This window comes from Neodiprion pinetum, chromosome 4 (assembly GCF_021155775.2).
Source record: "Neodiprion pinetum isolate iyNeoPine1 chromosome 4, iyNeoPine1.2, whole genome shotgun sequence".
Lineage (NCBI taxonomy): Eukaryota > Metazoa > Arthropoda > Insecta > Hymenoptera > Diprionidae > Neodiprion > Neodiprion pinetum.
The window spans coordinates 8,549,366-8,562,528 of record NC_060235.2 but is presented as its reverse complement, the minus strand read 5'-3'; the positions used below and the strand labels follow the sequence as shown (position 1 = coordinate 8,562,528).

Sequence of the window (13,163 nt, the reverse complement as noted above, 5' to 3'; positions counted from 1 at the left end):
TCATTATTCGATAATTTGGATGTCAGAAGGGTACTTTTACGGTCTTGCAGGTAAAACAGGCCGGAAAAATATTTTTTCTCGCGATACTGGTCATTACCATGAATTGGGAAGAGTCTGTCGGTCTGTCCGACAAAAAACGGCCAAATGAAAAATCTGAAACTGACAGAATTCGGTACCCAAATGAAGAAGTATTGAAAGAAGAATAAATAAACTTGGAAGAACATAATCGTTCAATCAGAGAAAGTACCAAAGAGGAAAAAGTATACATTTGGCGGTGAAATATTGAAAATCGATTCATTTCCGGTAGAATTGGAAGTCCAAATTAAACGGGACATAGCAATTTCTCATTCTCATTCAACCGACGGTTCTTTAAAAACATATATTTCGTGTTCTGCAGTTTCAAAAACGTAAAGATTCGTTGAAATTAATAAAAAAGTAATTTTCGACCGAAACCAATAATATATTACATATATTATATATATGGGGCATTCCATGTCAATTCGCCTGACCCCTACCTGGCCTGGCCTGACCCCTTCCGATTTTGATGTCCACTTTATTTTGGGTTTTGTTTGGCCCAAAATACGACCTCAAATTTTTGGAAATTTCTAATCCATTTTTAAGGGGTTGCACGAGCTCAAAGATCATAAAATTGTGAGAAAACAGAAAGAGGGATCGTTTTTAAATTGATGATTTCTTCTTCCCAGGAACTAGGACCCACAACATAATTTTTTGTCCTAGTCCGAAAGTGGGCCGAAAACTAGCATTGTTGATTTTTTTTTTTTCAAGAATATATTATTTTATTTTGCGGACGGAAAACAAAAAAAAAATAGTTTAGAAAATAAGGAAAGTGGCCCGAAAATTGTCGAAGAAGCTCTACATTTTACTAAGTTAGTATTTTATATCTACTTTTAATCTAAGAAAAAAAAAAACAAGTTTCACAAGAAAAAACTTTTTTTTTTTTTTGTTTTTCATCCGCAAAATAAAACAGAATATACTTGAAAAAAAAAAATCAACAATGCTATTTTTCGGCCCACTTTCGGATTAGGAGGAAAAATTATGTTTTGGGTCCTAGTTTCTGTGAAAAAAAATCATCAATTTAAAAACGATCCCTCTTCATGTTTTCTGACAATTTTATGATTTTTGAGCTTGTGCAACCCCTTAAAAATGGAATAGAAATTTCCGAAAATTTGAGGTCGTATTTTGGGCCAAACAGAACCCAAAATAAATTGGACATCCAAATCGGAAGGGGTCAGGCCAATGGCCCGGCGAATTGACATTGAACGTCCCATATATATATTACAAAAGATACACTCAGAGATATTTTTAGTTCCGGTTACCGCTCAGTCTTCGACTATTTTCATTTTTTACCACAATCAAAAAATATAGTTCTAGGTACAAAATAAAAATTAGTTTTGTAGCTTTTACCAGAAAGTTTAGTGTCCGTTACTATTCTTTCTCATTACGATCACTGTTACTAGATTTTCTTGCAACTGTTGCAAAAATTTAACGCTTGTGCAACGATAAATTGAGTTCAGAGCCTTATTTAACTAAAACAGTAAAGTAAACCTCACAAACTGATTTTGCGTTGCAATTACCAAAAAAAGATCGACAATAGCGCAAAATGGTTAAGCACACCTCGTTCTTCGTAATTCCAACAATATTCAAACAGTTTTTTTAACGATACCTGTTTTACTGAATTTTTCCGGTCACTATAACAAACGAAATGTTTCTCAGTATTGTGTAAAGTAAAAATACTTAAAAAATGACGAAAGATCGTGTTTCTTTTTCACTATATACCGGTGTCTGTTTTCCCGTCAAATAAAAGTAACGGCGTGATGAAATTACTAATCCTCCCCGCCCTGCGGCAACTTGGTGGTCAAGGTCAGCTTCGTGACCTCGAACCCGTTGACTGTCAGACAAGGAATGACCCTTTGAGGAATCAGCCGGTATTCTTGTCATCGTCGGAAACGTCGTTCTCGGCCGCGTCTTCGTAACAACTTTTTCGAATCACATTAACATCCTGACGTGTCACCGAGCACCTGGAGCCTACATATCACTCCGGAACGCCCTGTATCCTGTATCCGGGTGTCGGCTACCCGGCGGCAATAAATCATCGAGGTGCTTCGCTTGAAAGGAAATTTCTCTATGGCACGGCAGACTGCGGCGTCCGATCAAATCGACCACCCCACACGACCGCAGCAGCCGCACTACTCGCGCGATAAATACGTCAGCGATTAGGGAAACAATCGCTCTACAGTTTATCTCGGATTAGCCCTCCTCGGTCGGACGGCTCTGGTTGAATCTCGCGACGATAAGTGGGAAAATAGGCATATATATATATACTTGTATCAGGGAATTCTGAATTCATGCGTGAAAATCGCAGCGAAAAATTATATTATACAACGCGATCATGTTTTGTACGTTTTTCTGCGCGTGTTTTCCGTACGCAAATTACCCGTTTCTATGACGGTCGAATGAGTCTGCGAATGCGCATGCGCGGAGTGATGAAAAGGTCAGTTTTAAGTCCTAGGAGTGATAAGTGGTCGTTTCTGTACAGCGCGCATGCGCTGTCGCAAACAAATCTGACGTTACGTGACCCTAACCTCAAAGCAATTTTTCAAGGATCTTTCGTGAAGAGAACATTTCAATTATTAATTCAAAAATGTATAATACATATTGGGGTAACATTAAACTTCATTGTGATACTTTTTATTTGTCAAAATAATGATTTTTAAAGCTGTTATAGCCGATCTCCGGGAGCTCATCTAAAAAAGTCGTCTTGTCTGGTCTTTGATCGAAGGAATAAGCTGAATATCAATTTTTAACAAAACGGCGGCTTCTCAAAAAGAAAAAAAACAAAAATTTCATTCCAATGTGTTTATAAAATGGGCAATACATATCGAGGAAAAAAAACCCTGGGTCAAAAACTAAAAAATATATTCATAAAGGTTGTGTAAAAATTTGAGACTGATCGGTTCAGCCGTTTCCGAGAAATCTTGCTTACCAACTTCAAAAACATAGTTTTGAGAAAAACGCGTTTAAAGTTTCACAAGAAATTTCAAACACTCCGGGGCGTCTTTGAAAATGTCCGCGTAACTTCGAGAATATTTGTCGGATCGAGAGCAAATTTTCTAGGCACATGCTTGAATGTATCTACATAACGAAAATGAAATTAAACCAAAAAAAAAGACAAACAATCGATTTTTGAAAAATCTGTAGCAGGTATAACCCCTTAACATACTCTTGTTACATAAAGAATCGTGTGCAACAGGGAAGCAACGGTTTTTTCGCTCAATATATTTGCAATATTTTTATTTGGCTCAACGCCTACGACTCGTATTGCAAACTTACGCTCGGCCTGAAAAGACAGAGTTTGCCTCCTTGTTACACAATGTACTAATTTCCAATTCTCGCTTCGAGTGAAATCGACTAACACGTATTCAGTTATATTTATTAATAACTCGAACGTTATTTTACATTACACACTAAAACGTAGTAAGAAAAACTGTTACAAGAGACTTTTACTACTTACTTCATGGTGTATCGACGCATTACGTGTATTCTGTTATAGTGTATGGTATCCAATTTCCTGTGCGTGATCAATCAGCTTCTGGTTTATACTTCAAAAACCACTCGTCTTTGAGCAAAGTCTTAGACTTCTATCGAATATATGTAGATTGCCTCTGAATCATCGAGCTGTATTTATACGCACATGGCGGGAAAAATTCAGGTTAGCGAGGCACATTTCATATTGATCTAGCTATGTACAATGGATGGCATGGCCATTAGGATACGGTATTGATACCGCGTACATACGAATATAGTTAGTCGCATAAAGTGAAGAGTGGTAACCAATTTGGCAAATTAATGTACATACGATATTCTGCCGCGAAAAAAATCCTGACTGGATATATCTTTCTTCCACGTGTGCAAAATATTTGACCGCGAAAAAACAAATAGTCCATACTAATGATTTTTTTTTTCCAACCGAAACATCTACTCAGTCGTTTATGTGTGTAAGTTTCTTATGATCGATTGAGGGTAATATGGATGTGAAACTTTACATTGTCAGTTGTAAAAACTGTTTCTCATAATACCTGCATGCCTTAATGATTTTGCAGCCCGAGGCCGTTTCATCGGATTATTTATAAGAGGATAATTCGAATGTCATACAAAACAGTGAGATCATGATGAGACTTCAGTATGCTATCAATGTAATTGGTCTTTGTAATCGCCATTTGCATGATACGGTAAATAGCAAAACTAGATTCACTCGAACCGGGTCAGAAATGACTGATCTGGTAGTTGATCTTGATACATCCCAAAATCCAATAAACACGCGGCAATGATCAATAACTCCTCCGACGCGGGCAAATCAGAGGAACATTCAAATTATGCATGTCATATCTACGACCCATTTAACCGTAGAATTCATACGATAGTCAACAAGTTCGATACAAATTGGTTTTCAGTCACCAAGAAATTAGTTCAACTGCAGAACTTCAATTAGTCACTAGACTGTAAAACCACTGCAGAGCGTGCGAACGAACAAAGTCGGTAAAATTCAATTCAAACGGTCACAAACGTCAAGCAATAACTACAACAAATGGAATCTACATCCTTGGCTCTGAAATAAGTAGACAATTACATCAACTTTGCCTGCTCGATGTGCCGATGCTCAACATTAAGCGACTGTCAAGTGCAGTTAAACATCAACGTGAATTGCTATCAGCTATTTTTTCCGGATAGAGTCCAGTGACTCGGGTAGTAAAAGATACCTCGATCCGTGTCGAGCTGTCCGCAAGTGGTCGCAACAACCCAGAAAAAATATAGTCGGACAGAACGAAGGCGAAGAATTTTTCCCGGCTGAACCACTCTGCCTGATTACGTGACGCCCTAGTTTTTCACGTACCTCAACGGTTTCTGGGACACTGTGGACCCGGTTAAATCTATCAACCTATAAATCCAAGCCATTGAATTCACCGCGGCTCGATTCGTCCCGATTCGCTTGACGCAACGTTACGTTTTAGGCTCTGGCACTCAACGGATAACCAGCTTTGGCTACGATGCCCCCTTATGTTTGTCGAATAAAGAACAGCCCGAGAAACGTTGGACTTGGTTTTTTTTTTTTTTTTTTTTTCTTAGTTTTCCTCCGTTTTCCTTCATGATTTGACAAAGTGCAAAATAGAGTGATTGAATTATTTTTTCAAAAGCATCATTTTCGTCTGTCATTTAATTTGAAAAAAACATGTCCATAACCCAGCTGACAGATAGTAACAGGCAATGAACATGCGTGGGACGAATGAACTTGTCAACGAATTTTGAATTCACAAAAGCTCCTACAGCTTCGGTGTGAATGATTATCATTAAATAGATTGAAAGAGTGTCCTATTTTCATCAGGGCAGGAAACGGCTATTCAGGCTAATCAGGATAACGTCTTGGTCGTGGCCAAATTACCTGCATTTAGCTGTCTTGCCGCAACATGATACCACGCTGCAATTCCTGAGTAACGGTAGCTGAGCTTTCACAGGTAAGGATTTGAGCGTGAAGCAAGGCGAAAGCTCGGGGAATGGCGTGCATTATGGGACCGAGGGTGAGAGATTAAGGGAGTTGCATTGTAGTCGGATTGCTTGTTATGTAAATTAGACTTTACCCTCAACCGCACCTCGGTGAAGAAATATTCCTTTCTGTAAGTGGCAGTGATTTATCACACCGCCGTTAGGATATATATATATATATATATGTATATATATATATATGTACCTTTTTAGCCGGCTTCGTTAAAGAACGCGGTAATTGGCCCACACGGCCGGTGCTGCGGAACGTTTCGCAGCTCCTGAACGGGGGGAGGGGATAAGTAATGTGAGAAAATAAGAAAGAAAAATTGGAATCGTTAATCCATCAGGTTGTATTTAATTACGCGGCTCATTTCAACGCTCCGCAAGATGGGTAGGTATTGTATGAGAAGTCGTTGCAAAGCGATACGTACCTAAAACCATTTTGCTCGGGGGGGAAATCTCTCGTTAATCTGCCGTTGGTTTCAAAAATAAAAATAAAAAAACAAAAAAAAAAAAAAAAATTGTTAATTACGCGTTGAAACAGCGGATGAACAATGTCAAGGATCGTCCGAGAGAGTCTTTCTTCTCTGAACGAGGATGAAAAAGGAATTCCAGTCCCGGTGAATCGGCGAGAGGCAGAAAAATAAAAGTAAAAATAAATTTCACCTCGTGGCAGCGATGAAATTTAGTCGAGTGTTAACCTGCAGTTTAATTACAAAACTACCTACCCTCGGTGCCTCGCGAAAATTGTACCGCTCTAATACGGTTGACCGTGGTTGCGCTGGTTGCCCAGGGTTGTTCTCTCCAGCAAACTCAACTCAAAATAAAACGACCGTCTGTTTCCACTTGATTCTTGGCTTCTGCAATTTACGGTACGCCAACACCACCATCTGCCGGACGTTGCCACGCTGGTGGAAGTCGACCTCGACGAGAAAGGAATCGTCGTTATCAACTTGCGCGAGATTAAGGACTCAAGATGATGAATATTTCGCTGTTTCACGGTGACGTCAACATCTCCGATGCTTGTCGAAAGTGCGAATATCGTTTCGCCGATACTTACGAGCTGAATGAAAGATCGTTGGATTAAACAATTTGTTTGAAAATATTCCTCCTCACTTTCGGACTTTACATTTATGAATTAGGACTCGTGATTACTTGGAGTGAAGCGATATTCAAGTCTCGTTTGATTCGTTGTAATTCACTGATGTTTTTCCGCATAGAAATTTTTACGACGTCTCCGCCTTTTCCAGATCTAATTGTGACTCTGTATTACGTGCATTCGTCGAATTTGTTAATTCAACCTTCTTCCCGTTCGATACCGAAGGAAATTCGTTAAGAAAAATTGATCATCCAATTAGCTAATTGAGTTATTCCCAATAATGTTGAAGCGTTTACTGATCAGTATAGTATAATATTCAAGAATAAATCCGACGAGGGAAAATATGACTTTCAGAATCGGTTCGTTAAGTAGTCCATTTCTTAACTTCCCATAGTTGATAATTGACGTAGCAGCAACAGTGGAGTGTTCAATCCACGCAGCTGAACGTCCCCTTTTCGCTTCCTTGGATACAATACTTAATTATGACGAATATTAATCACCGGTAGAGTCGAGCCGCGCTTTCGCCGACGGTATAATGTACGGGGCATTGATTTTCTGCGGGAACAGAAACGTCGTTTCTACGTCATATTTCGCGTGTCTCACAATCGTGAAGTCCCTTTCTAATGTATTCATCAATGTCAAAGCCAGCGAAAAACGAAGTCAATGAATACCGATGTCTCGGAATACGAGTCAAAGCATTTTCAATCGGGATCCACAACCAGTGGCACGACGTGCATCCACGTCTGTTGAGAATTATTTTCCCGAAAGATTGATGGCTGCATTTACCACTCAAGTGCCAAGGCGTTAAAATGTGAAAAAATGTGCCAAAAATCGCGAAATGGCGTCATAAAGTTTTTCAATGTTTTTCGTGTCTCAGGTGAATGTTTACTCTGAGAGAAATTTTTAGTTCCGGTTACCGCTCAGTCCTTAACTATTTTCATTTTTTAACACAGTCGAAAAATATAGTTCGAGGTAGAAAATGATAATTAGTTTTCTAGCTGTTGCCGGAAAGTTTAGCATCCGTTACTATTCTTTCTCATTACGATCACTGTTACTAGATTTTCTTGCAACTGTTGCGAAAATTTAACGCTTGTGTAACGATAAATTGACGTTAAAGCCTTATTTAACTAAAAAAGTAGAGTAAACCGGACAAACTGATTTTGCGTTGCAATTACCAAAAAAGGATCGAAATTAGCACAAAACAGTTACGCGTACCTCGTTTTTCGTAATTCCAACAATATTCGAATAGTTTTGTTAACCATAGCTGTTTTACTGAATTTTTTTACTTACTGTAACAAATGAAATTTTTCTCAGTGTACTTTTGAAAGCATGGGTTTTGAGTATTTTTAAGGTCAAGGAATCCGATTGTGAGGGTAAAAAAAGTTATTTTTCCCGCGCATTCATACAGTTTTGAGCTCTCGAAGTTGACGAGTTTTTCATCATTTTCTCAAATGGCGTCACAGACCGAACTACCATTGGATAACAATATTCTTGAGTTCAAATACACAATTTCAAGAATCATCGACTATTTTTCTAATATACTCTACAATTATACTGTATAATAAAACACGTTGATTCAGCAATTTAAAAAGTTGCGTATTTGGACTCAAAAATAAATTTTTTTAGTGTTTTTTAAAAGATAAACCATCCTAAAAGAAAAAAATGATAGTTTGTTTTACGACGTAATTTAAGCGAATGATGAAAAATTCGTCAACTCCGAGGTCTCAAAACTTTATGAATCCCCGAAAAATTATGTTTTATGGTCATATCGGATTTACTGACCTAAAACTGCTTAAAACACATGGTTACAAAAGTAAATATTCACCTGACACACAGTAAGAATTCTTCTTTGACTTGTACGGCAGTGTTCACATTTCCACCACTCGGATTGCGACAAGTCCAATAATAATGAGGATTGATGAAAGCTCAACGTCAGCAGTACGTCCATTAAATTTCTTCGAAATTATATCTCTTTGGAGATTCCAACAATTCAATTTTGCCGGATCGCATCCATGCGTATAACAGGACGAACCTTACATGACCGTTGCAGATCTCATTCTTTGGCGGAACAATAAACTTAAGCCCACTTATTTTCGCGACTTGTTTAAAAAAAATCAGGCGAATAACTCCGCGTCGAGTAATGATTTTCAAGCTACGCTTTTAAATTAACCGTCTTCGAATAACCTAAATTCGAGACGAGTAACCGGGCATTCAAGATCCTTCTGCTTTTGTACAAAATTGAATTCTACTCATTTCCAACGTCATTATCAGGCCTCCTTTCTTCTTCTTGTATCGCACGTATTTTGCGGAAATAAATTTGGATAAAAGCCTGGGTAAATCCGAGTTAACAAACAAGGGGCTCTACTCAGACTCATTGAATTTCAACGTCGCATCTGCTCGCCTTTCAAGCACTCGAATAACTATTCGATTCAGAAATAAAGGGCCGTCAGAATCATCCTTTCCTAGCTCTGAGCTTCCACGTTATCAGCTAAAGTAACGAGACCTTCGCACCAATCCTCCCCATACGTTGGCGGCGCCAAAGTAACTTCGAATTCACGAATATGCAGCAGCTTATACTGACAATGAGAGAAACCCTGAACTCCGTTTCCAGTGACTTGCATTTGCGTAATCACTTTCAACTCGAAATATAATTTTTCCATTTCCAATTTTTTCAAGACGTGTTTATTCTGCTTCTTACACTTTCTATATGTACTCTTTCGCTCACTGTGTTATGTTACCAAAAAATTTTCATCCTTCTTTCACCAAGAATGACGTTTCGCATATTCGACGGAGGAGTGCATTGGCCACGCTGCTAGGTTTTAAAAAAGAATTTCATCCTCGTGCTACGAAAGTATACATATTTTTGGCAGTGTTGAGCAGAATCTCGTTCTAAAGGTTTCTTGCACACACAAAATTTCATCGTAGGAGGTTGAAATTTTTTTTCAAAACCCGTACTACCATAATTCAAAAATTCCTGGAAGGATTTTCGCATAAAATTTTTTTGTAATCAGGTAAGAATTAAAAAATCGTTTTCTCAGCCAAAATTTCTGGCACAAAAATCTGTAATCGAAATTGAAACAACGGTTATTAAATTTTAATAAATTGAAAGAAGATGAATTGTTTTCCAGGTTGAATATCAGTTAGCCTTTTGATTCCTCGTAACCCGTCGGCTTCTTTATTCGGGCAAAAATGTGGGAATAAATATTCAGAGAAAAACAAGGGTACCAAAGTGAAGGACTGTCAGGAGCAGTTCGTCACGCTTTAGCAAGAGTCCCTGATCCGGAGGACGATGGTTGGCTACCTTCAACGGATGCATTTTCTCATTCCGAGCTACCAACCAAGGTAGATTAGGATTTTGTGCTCTAGGGGAGAAAGGGATGGTATTTATTTTAGTCCGCGGAAGCTTCAAGGGGAGAGACAAAAGCTGGGAGGATTTACCGTCGGCTGATTTATGCGAATGTGACATAAATGGAGGGAGAAAATCGCGCGGAGGATCGTCGCTTTCATTGCAGTGTATGTACCACCGTCATACGCGTCACGTGCACGAGGATGGTTGGAGAAAAAAAAACGAAAACAAAAAACAAAAAAAAAAAAATAAAAATAGACACGGTTTCGTGAAATGTTCACTGTAGCTTTTATGAATCTAGGTAATAGGCGCGAAAAAATTCCCCTTCAAGCTTGTTAATTCATGAAGCGTTGTTCATTGATCGTTTATACAAGATACAGGAGATTAGAATGTTCGAATCCAATTCAAGAAACAAGGATTCTGAAAAAACGCCTTTCTGTTCACGGATTCAACTGAAATACAAAATCTGATGAGATATTGCAGGATATAACGAGTTTTACAATTTGTCAGGAAGATGTCGTTAGTAGTTATTTGCAAAGCGAATGGTGTTCATCCCTCTCAGTCGATTGATGTTGATATTGTGGAAGCTGTAGCTGCATTTTTCCCGATCTCTGCCGAGCAATACGTCGGACTGAAAAACAGTTCTGTAGATTATAAGGGCGGATTTTTTGGAATCTTGACCCTCATGCTATACACTGTGGGGTCAAAATGACCCCGCGCCACGTTTGTTGTAAATCTCATGTGAAAAACATCCAAAATAACCTGATTTCATCCAAGATAAATAATGAAACATCGTGAAAATCGATAATTCATTATTTTCCCAAAAATTCAGTCTCAGTCACTCAAATAAATACCTTTTTTTCATTGCGCAGTATCTCAATTTTTTTTTTTTTTCTCAAATATCTGTGTCTTGCGAGTCATTCAGCCAAACTTTCAACTCAAAGTATTGAAAATTCAGTGAGTCATGATATTTTGAGTGGAATGATCCATTTTCCGGTATTTTTGATGTTTTGCGAATTTTTTTTTTTTTTTTTGTCTTATTCGAAATGTTGAATGGATTTTTCATACCGTTGTCGAAATTCAACGCTACACTGATTGTGCCTCTTCAAATACGAACGAGTAGAATTCCGATACGTTGGAAAATTACCGACACGCAAGTGTTCTACGAAGTTGAAATCGTTATTTTCCAATGTAATATCGCAGTGATGCAATTGCACTGCCGGAGCTGCTGATGAGAAAAAATAGACGCGATTCGTATCATCCGTCTTATTGTTAGATATCTGCGCATCTGTGTCATACGTTCAAAAGTCTTTATGCAATGTATCACTTTTACGCTGGCTGACTACACGTGACCACAAGCCTGGAAACAACCTCATAAAAAATTATGAGACCTTTAAATTGTAACAGTTTATATAAAGCACCTACTATTTGAAGCAAATAAGAAAGTAAGGTGCCATTTGAACGAACCGTCTAACTCGAAATGTAATTTTACTAATTTAATAAACCTGTAGGTAAAGGCTTGACCTCTGTTATTACGTTGACGAATTTCCGTCTTCGCCAACTCACGCTCTCACTTCTGCGATAACGACGGAACGATCGACACCTTCCTTAAAATATTAATTTAGTAGTGAGCATGTAAAAACGAAAAGTTCGGTGGATGTTTGATTTATAATAAAATTGCACGCTAGTTTAATTCATTAAAAAAATACATTTTACAAACGGATAAAACAAAAGTTCGAAAACAGAAAAATCAAAGTTGGTAATAAAACGAAAAACCAACTATTGCAAATTTAATTAAACGACGAAACGAGACAAAGAAAGGCGACGATTGCCCTGGGATTTTATCGATAAGTTTTTATGTAACTTTGTTTATACTTGAAGCAGGATTCTTTTGTTATACACTGTGTACAAAAACATAATTCACATAATTTCATCGAATGCAGTTCTTTAGTGTTCCTTTTATTTTAAATAAAAGAAGAAATCATTCGTTATCGGGTGTTAATATTCTAATAAAAAATAGGCATTATGTAAATAAGTAATTCGTTAGAGTATAAAGTAAACTAGAATGTGACAATAAAAACGAAAGATATAATGAAAATTATTGAATCTTCAGTAATTCTTACTATAATGACCATCCGTGAACTAAAATTCGTAGATGTACTTAGCATTATAGTACAAGCTAAGGTACATTGTGATGAATTATGAATTCATCGGGGTTTTCCACAATTCTCAAAAAAGGTACAATTTCATTATTCAAAAAATATTCATTACGTTTTTTAGAATGTTCCACTTTGGAAATTGATTGAAATTATCAAAAGCTATACGAAAAGCAATTAATTTTGCCCTGAAAATTGAGAAGGTCGGAATCGAAAATCCTATATTGCAGTGAATGGTAAAAAACATATATTTTCATTACGCAAAAATGATCACGCTTAACATTTCAATATCAAATTTGATTTCCTAATTGAGGATATGAAGCCAAACTTTAAGGGGTTATATCTAGTTGGAATTTTTGAAAATATTGGTTTTGGGTTTTCTACGGATTCTAAAGATATAAAATTTCAAAAATATTCTCTGAAAATTTCAAATCGGGTGTCCGACATCTTTGATTCTATGGATGTTTATTGAATTACATTTTATCCACGTATAAACTCGACCCAAGATCTTAAACGCGTTTTTCTCAAAACAACTTCTTCAAAATCTGTGACCACGATGTCGCAAAAATCATTGCACCGATCAACTTTAAATCTTACGAGCATTTTTAACAAATGAAAATGCAGTGCTTAACCGGAGAAATTTTTTTTAGATGCACAGTTTTTTTTTTTTTTTTTTATTTTCTAGCATCAACGAAATCGGAGACAAATTTTACTCACCGAAATTTTCATAACCACTTTGGACAGCGGCCATTTTTCAAAAATCAATATTATATTGAATCCTTTGGATCAAGCACTAGATGATTTCATACAAAAACTAAATTCGTTTGATTTTTGTATTTTGCGTGAATGTGAAAAAAAAAAAAATTGAAAACCTGCACACATTTTCCCAGAAAAAACTAACGAAAATTGCGCTTTTTTTCGAGCGCGGTTTTTAAACCCCTTAAAGTCGGCTTTGATCGCTTTCACAACCAAGCCTCAATAAGAAAAGTGTCGATACAGACTT

The 13,163-nt window shown here is 37.3% G+C and overlaps 1 protein-coding gene across 2 annotated transcripts in view; it reads right to left on the bottom strand.

Annotated features, from left to right (window-relative positions):
* Positions 1-13,163, bottom strand: part of LOC124216388 (protein artichoke) — a 268,737-nt gene that overhangs the window by 198,691 nt on the left and 56,883 nt on the right. The gene's annotated exons all lie outside the window — the stretch shown is intronic.